Source organism: Spermophilus citellus (genome assembly GCF_964194105.1).
Source record: "Spermophilus citellus genome assembly, chromosome: 2".
In the NCBI taxonomy this organism is placed as follows: Eukaryota; Metazoa; Chordata; class Mammalia; order Rodentia; family Sciuridae; genus Spermophilus; species Spermophilus citellus.
The window spans coordinates 151,802,922-151,817,805 of NC_138183.1; the positions used below are offsets into that span (position 1 = coordinate 151,802,922).

The following is a 14,884-nucleotide window of genomic DNA, read 5'->3' on the forward strand; positions in this document are numbered from 1 at the left end:
CCTGTGTGGGAAACGGTGATATGGATCCAGGTGTCTGATTGCCTCGTGGTGGTGGTGTGCTTGCACTGGGATCTCCTTGTGCAAAAGTACAAGTTAACATTGCCCAGTTGCTATGGCAACACCAGCCCATGGTCACTCTGTGCAAAAGCTCAGAGTTATCAGTTTTAACCTTGAAACTCAGACACTGGATCCTAGGGATAAAGGATTCTGAGAATAGCAAGATAACCATAACATCTTGCAGGGCTGTGATCTTCAAGCTGGCCTGCTTTGCAGAAACTTTCCCATAAATAACTCTTTTTTCCCCCTAAGATTTTAAAATTGTAGATAGATAAAATACCTATATTTATTTTTATGTGGTTCTGAGAAGTGAACCCAGGGCCTCATGTGTGCCAAGCAAGCGCTCTACCACTGAGCTACAACCCCAGCCCCACAAATAACCTTTTGATGATAAAACCTATATAATAAATGTGCCGAGTTGCCTCTGGGTCATTGCATTGCTATCTGGTGTAATATCCCACTTGGTCTCAGCTTTTTCTCTATGTGTGTCTGTTTGTCTTTTCTTATCCCCCATCGCCCCTTGCCAGTTTCTGAATTAATGGCTGTGCAGATTGTGGCGGTCCTGGGCATCTTTATAAGGAGTGTCTGAGCCAGGTGACAGTTCCACAAGCTCTTGGAAAGTATTCGCTGAAGGCAGGGCCCCACTGAAGGCAAGCCAATGGGAGGAGAAGCCGGCCCAGATGGGGCACCCAGAGCTGATACCCTCTAGTTTCTGGTAGGGAGGGGCTGTCGGCTGAGTGGGGCAGATCTGGGAGGGGAGTGCTTTGTGATGTCTTGGCAGACATGATTGTGTCAACTAAAACTAAAATCATGAGCTCACCTCATTCTGAGCCCAAATCTGCTCCTTTACAGTATGCCCCATTCATCTAGCCATTCAGGCCCCAACTTTAGAGTTTACCATGACTCCTATTTTCTTTCACACCTTTTCATGAGCAAATTTCATCCGCTCTATGTTCAAAATATTAAGAACTCAACTATCCTCTCCTTCACCAGCCTGCAGTCCTGGGCCAGGGAACCATTGGCTCTCATCTGGGCCACTGCAGTAGTTCCCACTGGTCTTCCTGCCTTTGGCCTTGGCTATCCTTAGTCTAGTTTCCAGAGGGGTCATTTTGAAACAGAATGAGATGATGTCATCTCTGCTTCTGGCCAAAATAGAGTCATAGGGGACCGTGTACCTTTGCACCTTAAACAAATAAAAAATTGGGAAAAGATATGATATTTTAGGACCAAGGAGAGAACCATGACTCCTGAGAGGAGAGCAGATGAAGTTAGCCTTACTATGGCTCCTGGGCACACTTTCTAGGCGTCAGTGGGGGTGGGGGATCCAGGATAAGCTGAGTATTCTCTCTGAGTTGCGAGAGGTGCTGAGAACCTGGGGGAGGTGATGGCAGAGATCTGCAGAGGGTTGCTATCAGGCCTTCAGCTGAGTCCTGAAGCGCAGAGGTGTGAGGAAAGGACCCCAGAAAGGATTCAAGACAACAATCGCTGGAGCTCACACAGGACGGCCTTTATGGGGGGCTGAGCTTCCTCCATGTTTGAGGCAACTCCTCAACTCCTATGGAGTATGAAGTCTTGCTATTTTCGTTGTTGGCGACATGAATGAACTTGGTCCAGGTGCTGCTCCTTCTAATCCTCTCCTGTGGTTCCTTCCTCAGCCTCACACTCGTCTCAGTCAGTAGCCAAAGTCTTAAGAGGACCCTTGTGGCCCGTGGGAGCTCTCTCTGGGTGAAGCTCTCTCTTCTTTAGTGCTTTGCTGGGGGATCTCTCTCCACTTAGGCTTCCTGGTCTCCTCACTCCCTCTCTTTGTTTCAGAGAAGTTGAGGGGCTGCCCCCAGCACCCTGGAATCCCCTCCCTTCACTGTAGTGATTGTAGAGCTTCCTTTATTTTCTTCTCCTCTTTCAAGGATCATTGGCCTGTGCTGCCTTAGGTTCTATGTCTGAAAACCATTTCATGTTTTTCTGCAGTGTTTTAGATGGGAAAAGTAAATCCATTTTCTCTTATTCCATCCTTGTCAGAAAAAAAATTCATGAAAATTTATGTTATGCAAAAACCTGTACAGAGATGTTTACAGAGGTTTTATTTTGTCAAAACCAAGACACAATCTGAATGTTCTTTGACTGGTAAGCGGATATATTAGACTATTTTGTGTTGCTGTAACAAAATATCTGAGGCTAAGTATTTTTTTGCAGAAAAAAAGGTTTATTTAGCTCACAGTTCTGGAGGTCCAAGAGCTTGGCATTGGCATCTGCTGATAAAGGCTTTTCGTTGGATGGCATCATAGTGGCCACAGAGTGTGCAGAAGAGAGAAGCAGCATGTATGCAAGAGAGGCCCAGGGGAGGTGTCAGCCTTGCTTATAGCAACTGACTCTCAAGGTACTAATCAGGACCTCCCTTGAGATAGCATTACCCGTTCGTTCGTGAGGATGGTGCCCTCCTGGCCTAATTGCCTCCCCCTCGGCCCAGCATCTTAAAGGTCCCATACATCCCCACACTGCCACACTGGGGACTAATTTTGCAGCACGTGAGCCAGAGTAGTAGATAAACACACTGTTGTACATCCACCCGATGGAGTGCTCCTCAGTGACAAAAAGTTCCATGTACTCACATGGACTAACCCCAGGTGCATGATGCTCGGGGAAAGGATTCAGACTCCAAAAGGTGCCTCGTCACCAGCTGTGACCAGGACGCCACTGTGGAGGTGCTGATAGAGGGGGGCTAGGCCTGTGTGCAGGGGGTTTGGGGACTCACTGTGCCTTCTGTTCCATTTCGCTCTAGACCCAAAACTGCTCTAAAAATAGAGTTTTAAAAAAAGCTATCTACTCTATGGTTCCATTTATATAACATTCTGGGAAAAGCAACCACGGGGACAGAGGGCAGAACAGTGGCTGCCAGGGGCTGTCGTTGGGAGAAGGGTTGGCAACAACGGGCAAGGGAGACTGGGGGGCGATGGACCCTCGGGGTGGCTGCTCACTCGTGTTCATGGGTCAGAACTGGCAGAATTCTACACTGAAAAGGGAAGATGTCATGGCATGTAAGTCACACTTGGGATAATTACAATCCGATGATGTCACTCCTTTGCTCAGAACCTTCCAGGTTAATGTGCTCACAGTGGCCCACAAGGTACTACTGCCCTGGCCCGACACCTCCTCGATGGCTTCTCTTTCTGACACCGTTCTGTGGACTCATTCCACCTCAGCCTCATTGTTCTCCTCATTGTTCCTCCAAATATCAGCCTCCTCCTGTCTCAGGGCCTTTGTACCTGCTGTTGTTCTACTAGAATGCCCTTCCCTCATATAACCACAGGATTCACTGTCCTATTTCAATCAGGTCCCTGCTCAAAGGCCATGTCCTTAGAGAAGATTCCTTTGGTCACTGCTATAGTATGACCCATGTGTTAAAGGCATGGTCCCAGGGTGGTACTTCTGGAAAGTGGTGGGATTTTAAGAGATGGGGCTTACTGCAAGGTCCTTAGGTCATTGGGGACATGTCCTTGAAAGGGACTGCGGGGCCCCTGTCCCCTCCTCACTCTCTTGCTTCCTGGTGGTGAAGGGAGCAGTTGTGTTTACCATGTGCTCTGCGTCATCACAGACCAATAGCTCATGAACTGAAACTTCCAAAACTGTGAGACAAAATAAACCTTCTCTCTTTATGAGTTAATTATTTCAGGTGTTTTGTTACAGTGATGGAAATCTGATCCACAGAGCCACCTGTCTGTAATAACACCATTGAGCCTGCTCACTCACTTTCTCATCTTTATTTTTTAAAGCACTTATCTCCACCAGACATGTATTTTTTTTTACTTGTTTATTGTATATTGAATATTTCTCTAACTAGGATGTAAACCCCATGGAAGTTTTCCAAGTTAAACTTATATCTTCACACTTTATTGGAGGAAGATTCAATCTCAGGGAAGCAAGGGAGAAAAGACTTGAGGCAGGAAAACAAGAGAGAAAACAAGCACAAGGTGATGTGTTACTGATCTGAACTCAGCTCCATCACAACACACCTGGTTGCTGGATCATAAGGACTGTCCCTGGGGACCTGTAAGCTTTTTCTCTCTCCCTCTGTCTCTCTCTTCCTCTCTGTCTCTCTTCCTCTCTCTCTATTTATCTCATTTTATTTATTTGTTTTTGGTACCAGGAATTGAACTCAGGGGTGCTTAACCACTGAGTCACATCCCTGACCCTTTTTATGTTTTATTTAGAGACAGGGTCTTTCTAAATTGCTTATGGCCTAGCTAAGTTGCTAAGGCTGGCTTTGAACTCTAAATCCTCCTGCCTTAGCCTCCTGAGTTGCTGGGATTACAGGTGTGCACCACTGCACCTGGAAGACCTGCAGTTTCTCTGAATAGTTTCATCCTGGGAAAGAAGGATGAGTAATTTATTTTTTGGCTCCTTCCCGTCTCCTATTAGTCAACATTTACTACATAGACATGTTTTATTACTCAGTCTTTCTAGGAAGCCCCGAGGAAGCTAGAGCTCTCTGGGTATGGTCAGCTGGTTCTGGGTGCAGAGTGGCTGTGATTCACCATGATGTATGTGATAAAGGCCACCAAACCAAAGCCTTGTCCTGTCTACCAGAGTGGTTGAGACTGTGGTGGTGTTAGGAGAGGAGGTGATGACAACAACCAGGGCTTTAGAATTGTGGAGATAGGAAGGGCCAGAGCTGTGTGACTAAAACCCAGAGGTGGGAGGATGGAAGATGAAGGCAAAGCTGCATGGAAATTGATGAGAAGACAGAACCAGGTCTGGTGCCCATACTACTTCTGACATTTGTTAAGTTCCTTCATGAACTAGTATGAACGTATTTAAGAATGTTTATTTGCAAAGTATTGAGTCATGGTTCTTCATAGGCTTATTAATCACGTGTGTTAATAGCGTTGTTTGATCTTCTATACTAATATTTTACTTGTTTGTCCTGTCAATACTCAAGACAAGTGTGCAGAAATCTTCCACTGTGTTGGGAGATATCTTAGTCTGTTTTGTGTTACTATAACAAAATGCCTGAGGCTGAGAATTTTATAACGTAAATGGGTTTATTTAAAGCTGGGAGTGATGGAGTATATCTGTAATTACAGCTACCTGGGAGGCTGGAGGATCTCAAGTTCAAGGAATGACTGGGCGACTTAGACCCTATCTCAAAATGAAAAGGTCTGGAGGAGGGTATAGCTCAGTGGCAGAGAGCTTGCCTAGTGTACACAAGGCCCTGGGTTAGATTTTCTGTACTGCCCAAACCCATCCTCCCAAAGAGGTTTGTTAACTCATGATTCTGGTGGCTGGAGGGCCCTCACAACATGACACTGCTGGTGTCCTGGCCAGGGCGCACTGGTTGGCTATGTAGCAACAGGGTGGAGAAACAGAAAGGAAAATGGCTGTGTGTAGCAGGGAGTGATCACAGGGTGGTAGCGAGCCAGGGAAATTCAGGAGCCAGACTTGTTCTTTTCATAAAAACTCCCTCTTGCAGGAACTAAGGATGGCCCCTCAAGACCACATCGATCCCTCCCAAGGGTGTCATTGGGACCTGACCCCTTTCTACTAGGCCTACCTCCTAAGTTTCCAACACTGCCACACTGGGGACCAGGCACCCCGCACAACAAACCAGATCCAAACTTCTCTTTGTAGATTATCAACTTCTCTTTGTAGTTCTTTACCTTTTTGAGGCATTTTATGTTGTGTTTGCATAAATTAAAAAAAAAAAATCTATTTGCATCAGATGTCCCAGTGTACACCTATAATCCCAGTGACTTGGGAAGGAGGATCACAAGTTCCAGGCCAGCTTGGGAGCTTAGAGAGACTCTGTCTCAAAATAAAAAAGAAAAATGGCTGGGAATGCAGCTCAGTGGTACAGCGCCCCTGGTTCAGTCCCCAGTGCTGCAAAAACAACAACAACAACAAAACCCAGCAACAAAACCACAGCAAGACTGGGCGTGGTGGCACAGGCCTGTGATCCCAGCGGCTTGGCTCGGGAGGTGGAGGCAGGAGGATCTTGAGTTCAAAGCCAGCCTTAGCAAAGAGCGAGGTGCTAAGCATCTCAGTGAGACTCTGTCTCTAAATAAAATACAAAATAGGACTGGGGATGTGGCTCAGTGGTTGAGTGCCCCTGAACAAAACAGAACAAAAAAACCCAAAATTATTTGCTGAGAAAAATGTCAAATACAGAAAAATAGAATAGAATAATAAATAATAAATGTCTAATGCTTTAGCATTTGTTGGCATTTTCCTGTATTTCCTTTAACTATTTTTTTGGGTGCATTTTGAAGTAACTTCATATCTTTTTACCCTGTTACTTCTGTGTCTATCTTTTAAAATTAAGGACGTTTTTATTACTTAACTATAATACCATTGTCACACTCAATGAAGTGAAAAATTCATTGTTATCAGCCTTTTGCTGAGTCCTCACATGTAGAAGGGCAAACAGACCCATTCATGAGTGTGGAGCCCGCCTGCCACTCACCCTCCCCAGACTCACCTCTGAACATCCCACCTTCTGGGGTAGGACTTCAACCAAGGATCAGACACACTGACCTTCCACAAAATGATTTTAGCATCCATTGATGATTCTTGCCTGAATCAGTGATTTCATTAGAAGATGAAAAGATTGGCTTTCTATCTCTCACTTTTATGGATTAGCTATACTTCTTAGAAAATAAGAGCTTACCTTTCCACCTGGATCCATCTTGTTACTTGGAAGTCCATCTTATGGCAAAGTAGAAGACTGTTCATTTTATTTTTTCTTTTTAAATACCACTTGAGAGTAAGGACTTGGAGTTATAGCTAACTCTAGCAGTTACAAAAGGATGTGTGTGTGTTCTTCTTTCTTCTTTTTGTTCACAAGCTTTAATTTATTATATCTTCCTGGTGAATTGTACTTTTTATAATATATTTGATCTCTCTTTATTCTAAAGTTAGTTTTGTCTCTTTGTCCTAAATTCCTATTTTAAAAAAATATTAGGGGCTGGGGATGTGGCTCAAGCGGTAGCGCGCTCGCCTGTCATGCGTGCGGCCCAGGTTCGATCCTCAGCACCACATACAAAGATGTTGTGTCCACCGAGAACTAAAAAATAATAAAAAAAAAAAAATTAGAAAACTACCCCAGCTTAAATTTGATAAGTACTTGTTTCTCTATTTTTATCTTCATATTTTTAGTTTTAATGGTTCTGTAACCTGATGTTTGGGGCATATATTTTACAAATAGTGCACAGCTGATTTTATTTTTTCTTTTCTTTTTTTTTATTATACAGATACTTTTATTATATACATATTAGGTACACAGTTTAAAAAGAATGAAAATCCTACTCTGTAGAATGTAAGACAATAAATAAAATAAAGATCTCTAAAAGGCATGAACATTAGACCAAGTATGTGATCTTCACACTCATATTACACATGTAGTTCACTATTCTTTTATAGTTCACTTATTTGAAACTGTACACTGGCATAGGATATATGCCACTTAAGTATTAGTTCCGAGCCTTAGAAAACAAGTTTATTGGTGGTGTTTAGGCATGGGGAAAAGAAAACTGTTCACTGTGTGTAACTATCATATCACTGTTCATGAATTTCATGTTCCAGTGGAGACAGGGGACATGATTTAAGAGAAGAAAGCAAGTATTAATTATTTCAGAAATGCTACCTACATTGGAATGTCACTTCTTAAATATACATTCCTTCCTGAACTCCATCCTAATGTAATTTATAAACTCTAAAATGAAGCTAAGGAAGTTAAAATTTTAACATAATCCAGCTATAAAAGGAACTCAGACTAGATTTAAAGTGTCTAATGTTCACTACATTTGGCTCTTTTTTCTTACACAAAGTACCTTTTCTTAGAAATGGAATATTTAGTTAAATTATCCTTTTTTATGACCTCGGCTACAATGAAAAGGTAGAGGCCAACAGACTACATATGCAGGCTTCTGTCACTGATGAAAAGTAACAGTGAAGAGCCACAGGCAGGCAGTTCAAGGGACACAGCATAGCACAACATTCTACAGTTGGGTAACATACATTTGGTGGAAAAGCAACCTAAATATTACATGTGTTTATATTTGAAGGGAGTTGCTCTGCACATTACAAATTTGGACTTATTTTTTTTTTTTTTTTGGTGCTAGAAATTGAATTCAGGGGCCTCAGGCATGCTAAGCTCTTTTCCCAGTCCCAATATTTTACTTTCATACTAATTAAATAAAGGCAAAAATATTGTTGGTATTCTATCTAAAGGCAGGGAGGTTACATCATAAAGTTTTAAAACACGTCACCATTAAAAATATACTTTTATCTAGAACACCTCATTTCCCGATGATGCGTGGTTACTATACTTAATATTTAGTAAAGTGAACAAGTTACCATTATGACAAAACCTATTTGTATTTAAGGAACATAATTAACAAACTGACAAAATTTACCTATGTTAAAGAAAAACTCAGTCTGTTGAGATTGACCAGGCAGGATTAGTTTCCTGATGCACAGAAAGACAACTCCTATAACATGAATGTTAGAAAAGAAGCTCACTGCCATGAATACTTAGATACTTAGCCAAATACAAACCTAAAGGAAATAGGAAGCCACACAAAACAAAGGAAACCAAGGAATAATAAAACCCCGCATTCCTCACTGGAGCTTTATTTCTCTTCTTATCAGTCTCGGAGTACATGGGGCCCAGTGCTGCATTAGGGGGCATATGAAAGCATCAGTTTTGTCTCCCAGCTCTGATAACTGTTCCATTGAAGACACACAACAATATTGGTCTTTTAACATGTCTGGTAATTTAGAAGTCTTTTTTAGAAGATGTTGGGCATGTCTCATGGTGTTAGAAACTTCAGCTTCTTAAACGCAGAATTTGATTAATCAAGTTGCATCTTCGTTTTTATACTTTGCAAGTATAGTGTAGTAGATACATTCTATTTAATTAAGCAACTTGCTATAGTTTCCGCATCGGGGTTTTAACCTTATTGGTTGGATCTATCATTTTGTCATCTTGCTCTTTATCATAATCTTTAAAAATCACATTTCTATGGTGTTTATTCTCCATTTCTGGTTTTTCTGGCTCCAGGTTAATACCTATGGGTTCAGTGTTGACTTCTTGAGTGTTCTTTGGATGCATAAACCTCAATATGTTCTCCCAAATTAACTTTTTCTTGACTCTTCATTGTTAGAATATCGACAGGGCATGTCACATCTCTTCAATAGGCTGAGCTCCTGTTCAGAATGGCCTTTTCATAGATTGAGATAATATTTTCAACAGGATTTGTGATTGGTTCAATACGTATAAGACATATCCAATATTTTACAAGTTTTTGTCATTTGGAATTTTTTTTATAGTTATCGATGGACCCAATGCCTTTATTTTATTTTTTTATGTGGTGCTCAGATTCAAACCCAGTGCCTCACACATGCTAGGCAAGTGCTTTACCACTGAGCCACAACCCCAGCCCTGGAATTCTTTAATTAGGTCATTCGATGTAACCAATCTTCTTATTAACAGTTCAGGCATTCGGAAATGGTCTTGTTTACTTTTTCAGTAAATAATCTTTGTTCATCTTCTTTGCCATGAGAATCCCAAAGGAGCCAGCTGGTTTTCATTTTGTCCTTCAGATGTGGGCTGGGGAACTATGGAGTTCAGAGGCCTTTTTAGGACTTTTCCTTTGCGTTTTCCACTCACTCAAATGAGTTTTTCTCTCTTCTGCAGTTTCTTTGGGCTGAACTGATCTATCAACCATTGCTTTTTGCTATAGTATGTCTTCTTTGGTCAATGGTTTTTGACTTTTCTATCAGTTTGGTATTAGAAGATGAAACAGGCCTGGCTGCAATTTCATATGCTATGCTTTTTTTTCTTTTTCTTTTGATTTTAAATGAATACAATACCTTTATTTTTATGTGGTGCTGAGGATCGAACCCAGTGACTCACACATGCTAGGCAATTGGTCTACCACTGAGCCACAACCGCGGCCCCCAGAATGCTATGCTTCTTGATAGCACCCTCTTTAAAAAAATTTTTTCTTTAGCTGTAGATGGACACAATACCTTTATTTTGTTTATTTATGTGGTGCTGAGGATGGAACCCAGTGTTGCACGCATGTGAGGCAAGCGCTCTACCACTGAGCCACAACCCCAGCCCCCACCCTATTTCTTTTTATGCCCTGAGAAGAACTGGTTTTGACACTAGATTAAAACCGTTTTTGGCTGCAATTATTCTTTTTCTTGAGGCCCTTTTTGGCTTTTATCACTGGCAGGGGTTTGGTTGATGGCTTGTTTCACGGTGTCCTGGGTGTTATCGTAGTGACTTCTAATAGGAGATTGCACAAGTTGTGTGTTCCGAGATTTAATGTTCACAATTTTAGTACTTTCAAATTTAGTAGTAGCGGTTGTACTGGAGGCTGTATTACTTCTCATGGTTACATTGGTGGTATTTACAGACTCAGGCTTTGTGGCTTTGGAGACAGTAGTTGAAAGTTGCTTTGTTGATGCAGAACTCTCATTTTTGACTTGTAGAGGCTTTCTAAATGAATTAACCGTAGACTGAACAATTTGGCCATGATAAGTTCCAAGCTCAGGTTTCTTGGGCATGTTAGCTGCTTGGTTTGGTTTTTCTGCAGGCACTCATTTCTTTTTAGTATTGTTGATAATACTTAATGTTTTTAAGGTAAAATGCCTGACTTAATGTCGTATTTTGATCTTGGGGATCATCTTTCATTGATAACTGCAGAGTCTGAGTGCCATCCTGAAAATCATTTGTTTCCATTTCTGCAGTTGAACTGGTTAATTCATTAGAAGGCTTTAAAGGAATATATATTTTTTTTCCCATTGTTGTATTATTTTTGCTTCCTGTAGGTATTTTGATATTTTCTTTATCAGCCATTTTTATTTTTAATTTTAGAATTTTTGTCTCTCGGACTTGGTCCTCAGATATCATCACTCTTTGGGCTCTACTAGGTATGTGGACTGGACCATCTGACTCTGGGGCACTGCAGGTCCCAGGCACAGCCAGGGATGTAACTCTGCCTGGAGCACATCGGTATCGCTCAAGTTGCCACCGATGCCTTACACTGGTACTTTTCTTCTTTTATATTAGTGTTCTGTTACTGTAACAAAGTAACCAACATAATCAATTTAACAAGGACAAGGGTTATTTTGTCTCACAATTTGCAGTTTTCAGTCCATGGTTGGTTGACTACCTTGCTTTGGGTCTGTACTAAGACAGTACATCAAGGTGGGAGCACATGACAGAGGAAGTTGCCCACCTGGCAGTGGCCAAGAAGCAGAGAGACAAGAGGAGGAACCAGGGTCTCAAAATCCTCTCGGAGGGCATGCCCCAGTGAACTCACTTCCTTCCACTCGGCCCCACTTCCACAGGGTTCCAGCACCTCCCAGTAGCACTCCAGGCTGGGACCACACTTCAACCCATGAGTCTTTGGGGGAACTTCAAGATCCAGACTTATAGCAATTTTCATCTTATTTGACTATGTCTGTATGCTAATTGGTAAGCTTGCTATTTATTATGATTATTGATGCTTTTAAAAACCATTCTACTTTGTGTATTGTATTTATTTGATTTTTCTATGCTTTCCTCCCTTCTTCCTCTTCCTTCTTTTGAAATTGCTTGATTTCTTTGTTTTTCCTTAATCTAGTTCTATCTATTGTTTTGGAAGTGAAATATTTTACTTCCATTCTTCTGGTAGTCCACCTTTTGAGCGTTTAGAGCATAGCATACACACTTTGTGTAACATAACTTTAGTTAATATTTGATCTCCCTTTTTGAACATTTGAAGAACTTTAGATTATTTTAACTACAATGATCCCTTCTGAATTAATGCCACTGTTATCCCATATTTTAGTTAGCCCTTTAAAAATTAACCCAGAAAAACAAAGTTACTGTTTCTGTAGACAAAGTTTGTTTAGATTTATGTGCATTTAAAAAAATATTTCTTAGTTGTAGGTGGACACAATACCTTTATTTTAGTTATTTATGTGGTGCTGAGGATCGAACCCAGTGCCTCATGCATGCCAGGTGAGCACTCTACCACTGAGCCACAACCCCAGCCCAGATTTATGTGCATTTTTACCAGGTGCCTTACAATTTCTTCTTGCATCTCAATCCTTCCTTTTAGGACAATTTCCTTCTTCCTAGAGTTTGTGCTATAGATGTTCCTTTAGTGAAGTTTTGTTGGTGGTTGGCTTTCCTGAAAATACCTGTATTCTTTCTTTTTTTGGGGGGTGGTGGTTCTGGGAATTGAACCCAGGGGCATTCTACCCCTGAGCTATATCCCCAGCCCTTTTAATTTTTTGTTTTGAGACAGGGTCTGACTAAGTTGTTGAGTCTGGTGTGGAACTTGTGATTCTCCTGCCTCAGTATCTTGAGTTTTGAGTTGCTGGGATTATAGGTGTGTGCCATTACAGTGTGAAAATGCCTTTATTCTTAATTTTTTTTTTTTTTTTGGTACTGGGGATTGAACCCAGGGGTGCTTAATCACTGAAATACATCTGCAGTCCTTTTTATTATTTTTAATTTTTAGACCAGATATCACTAAGTTACTTAGGGTCTCACTAAGTTGTTAAGGCTGGCTTTGAACTTGCAATCCTCCTGCCTCAGCCTCCTGACTGGCTGGGATTACAGTGTATGCCATTGCACCTAGCTAAAAATACACTTCTTCTTGAAAGATAGGCTTGTAGGGTTCACAACCCTTGATTGACCATTATAATGTCTTGGCAGTTGAAGATTCCATTCCACTGTCTTCCAGCTTCTTTATTGCTACAGAGTCCACAGTGAGTCTAACTATGATAACTTTGTGGTACTGTGGGTGGTCTGGGTTTTTTCTCTGGCTGTTTTGCACAATTTATTTTCATCTTTGATGATACACAGTTTCACTATAATGTGCCTGGGTACGGATATATTCTAATTTTCCACTTTGGTTGTATGGGTGTATGTGGCAGCACATACCTTTATCTGTGGGTTCATGCCTTATTGGTTCCGGAACATTCTCAGCTGTTATGCCTTTGGGTACTGTATCTACTTTATTATCTACTTCCTCTCTCTTTTTCTCCTGATAGGACTCTGGATATGTTAGACCCTTTTTTTTTTCATATTTTATTCTCTTATCTCTTCCTTCCTTCCTTCTTTCCTTCCTTCCCTTCCCTTCTCCTTTTTTCCTCCCTCCCTCCCTGCCTCCCTTCCTCTCTCCCTCCCTTCCTCCCTCCCCCTTCCTTCCTTCCCCTCCCACTCTCCTTCCTTCCTTCCTTCCTTCCTTCCTTCCTTCCTTCCTCCCTCCCTTCCTTCCTTCCTTCCTTTCTTTCTTCTTTTCCCTTCCTCCCTCTCTCCTTCCTTCCCCCCTCCCTCCCTTCCTTCCTTGTTTCTTTCTTCCTGGGGATTGACCCAGGGGCACTTAACCACTGAGCCACATCCGCAGCCCTTTTTATTTTTTATTTTGAGTCAGGGTCTCACTAAGTTGCTGCGGCTGGTTTTGAACTTGAGATCCTTCTGTCTCAGCCTCCAAAGTCACTGAGATTACAGGAATGTGCCACCACGCCTGGCTCTCTTATCTGTTTCTACTGTAAATACCAAATTCTGCAAGCTACCTTCTCTCTCAATCTGTGTCTTAAGTGCAATTTATCCCATCCATTCAGTTTTCCATTCTCATAATTGTAGTTTTTATTTCTGAGAGCTCTATTTGGTTCTTCAAATCTGCCTGTCCTTTTTCTTGATTGTTGAAATATCATGTTTTTAACAAAAAAACAAGTGTTGGTGAGGAGGTAGAGAAATCCAAACTCTTGTATGTTAATGTATGTAAAAATCAATGTGAAATGGTGCCAACTATATGGAAAACAAAATGGTGGTTCTTCAAACAATTAAAAGTAGAATTACCAGATGATCCAACAATTCCACTTCTGGGCATATATCCAAAAGAATCAAAAGCAGGACTTTGAAGAGATACTTACATATTCGTGTCCATAACAGCATTATTCACAATAGCCAAACAGTACAAGTAACTCAAATGTCCATTGACAGATGAACAAATAAATAAAATGTGTTTAAAACAATAGAATATTATTCAACCTTATAAAAGAACTTCTGACACCTGCTACATCATGAAGAGCCTTAGGACATTCTGCTGAGTGAAATAAACCAGGCACAAAATGACAAATACTGTATGTTTGCATTTATAAGAGGTACATAGAATAGTCAAATTTATAGAAAGTAGAATGGTGATTGTCAGGTGCTGTGAGGAGGGAGAGGTGAGGAGTTACTACTTACTGGATATAGAGTTTCAGTTTTGCAAGGTGAAAACAATTCTGTGAATGAATGTTGGTGAGGGTAGCACAATGTAAATGTACTTAGTCCATTGAACTGTGCATGTAAAAATGGTTAAGATGGTAAATTTTAGATTATGTGTATTTTACCACAATCTAAAAAAATTAAATGTTGAAATAGCATTTAATTATTTAAACATTCTGCAAGTTATCATATTGGAATTCCTATAGTATGGCGGTTTACAGCATGCACTTTGTAGTCAAAACATTATGATCAACTTAACTAGTTTGTAACGTCGGGCAAGGTATTTTACCTCATTGTGTCTTTGTCTTTTTTATCCATAACATGAGGATAAGAATAATACTCCATTGTAGGTTAGTGTGAGGGTATGCTAGTTTTGCAGTGCTGGGGATCAAACCCAGGGCCGCATGCATACTAGGCAAGTGCTCCATCACTGAGCTACACCTTCAGCCCCCGTGTGAATGTTAAATGCACTTAGAACAGTGCCTGGCACATAGGAATACTCTATTAATATTATAATTGTTTGATCATCCTGACATCTGAGGTCCTTGGGTTCTAAAT

The 14,884-nt window shown here is 41.2% G+C and overlaps 1 pseudogene across 1 annotated transcript; it reads right to left on the reverse strand.

Moving 5' to 3' along the window:
- Positions 1–1,363: 1,363 nt before the first annotated feature.
- On the reverse strand, positions 1,364–14,620 carry LOC308641662 (cytoskeleton-associated protein 2-like; annotated as a pseudogene). The gene is made up of 5 exons: positions 14,616–14,620; positions 10,456–11,021; positions 9,484–9,939; positions 8,672–9,355; positions 1,364–1,429 (listed from the first exon to the last, which is right to left on the reverse strand). The product of its transcript is annotated as a cytoskeleton-associated protein 2-like (transcript).
- Positions 14,621–14,884: the final 264 nt, after the last annotated feature.